The sequence below is a fragment of the Mandrillus leucophaeus genome, unplaced genomic scaffold, assembly GCF_000951045.1.
Source record: "Mandrillus leucophaeus isolate KB7577 unplaced genomic scaffold, Mleu.le_1.0 Scaffold2, whole genome shotgun sequence".
Taxonomy (NCBI): domain Eukaryota; kingdom Metazoa; phylum Chordata; class Mammalia; order Primates; family Cercopithecidae; genus Mandrillus; species Mandrillus leucophaeus.
The window spans coordinates 1358543-1360033 of NW_012102031.1; positions in this window are offsets into that span (position 1 = coordinate 1358543).

Here is a 1491-nt window from a genome sequence, read left to right on the forward strand (position 1 = left end):
CTGAGTAGCTGGGACTACAGGCACCCGCCACCACGCCCGGGTAATTCTTTGTATTTTTAGTAGAGACGGGGTTTCACTGTGTTAGCCAGGATAGTTTCAATCTCCTGACCTCATGATCCGCCTGCCTTGGCCTCCCAAAGTGCTGGGATTACAGGCATGGGCCACTGTACCCGGCCGTAGACATCTTAAGGTCCTCCGCAAGCTGGAGCCAACCCACCTGTCTCCATTCACTTAGGGCTCTCAGGGCGTGCTAAGCACATGAGGCACACATGCAGCAACACGGCGTAGGAAGAGTGGGGCAAAAATAGCAGGACTGATATGAAAAGCAGTGAGTCCCACTGTGCTTCCTGCAAAGCCTTAGGAGGCCAACGGACGGCTTCAGGGAGGCTGCCTTGTAACTGGGCCTTCCTAGAACTCCCCTTTGGAAAGGAGAAGGAGGGGACAAGAGTGAACATTTACCCCAAGCACCACCTGGCCCCTTAACCCTCACAATGACCCCGTAGGTGAAATGGGAGAACCGGGCTGGAGATCCAGCTCCACAGATATCAGTGACTGAGGCTGGGGACACAGAACTCTTCTGATGGAAGACAGCAGTGGCCGGAATCACCTTGTTCACCAGACTGGCCTCTGAATAAATTGGAGCACTTCCCCAAAATCAAACCCTCACTCCCAAAAACGGGAGAGGACCTGCCACCCATGAAGAGAGATGAGCTAGCAGCCCCTCTGATGAGCAAGTCTGAGGAGGGTTTGCAAACTCCCAGGCATGGCAGCAAGGTGGGGTTGGCCAATGGCCCAGGGAGTGGCTGCTGAACTTGGGGCCATGCTCTAGGTGCTCCCAAAACTCCTAATCAAATCAGCCCAGGGCAGCACACCCTCCAGAAGCAGCCAGGAAAAGTGACTGTGTTGTGCACTGAGGAAGGAGGATGTGTTGTGTCAATATGAACACTCACTCTGGGAGAGCAGCATGGACACCGAGGTTGTGTGAAAAGGGGCCCAGTTTGCGGTGACATGGGTGAGAAAAGGCAAGGGAGTACGCTGGGCACAGCGGGACACGCCTGCAATCCCAGCCACATGGGAGGCTGGGGTAGGAAAACTGCTTGAGCCCAGGAGATTGAGACCCACCTGGGCCACACAGGGAGACCCCATCACAAAGAAAACAAAAGGCAAGGAGTGTTTCAGTGGTCTGTGTGAGAGAACAAAAGTGGGGAGTATATAACGGAACATGGAGGCAAACTCCAGTTTTATAGGGAGCTCTATTTAAGAAAAAGAACACTTGGCCGGGCGTGGTGGCTCACGCCTGTAATCCCTGCACTTTGGGAGGCCGAGGTGGGAGGATCACGAGGTCAGGAGATCGAGACCATCCTGGCTAACACGGTGAAACCCCGTCTCTACTAAGAAATACAAAAAACTAGCCGGGCGAGGTGGTGGGCGCCTGTAGTCCCAGCTACTCGGGAGGCTGAGGCCGGAGAATGGCGTGAACCTGGGAGGCGG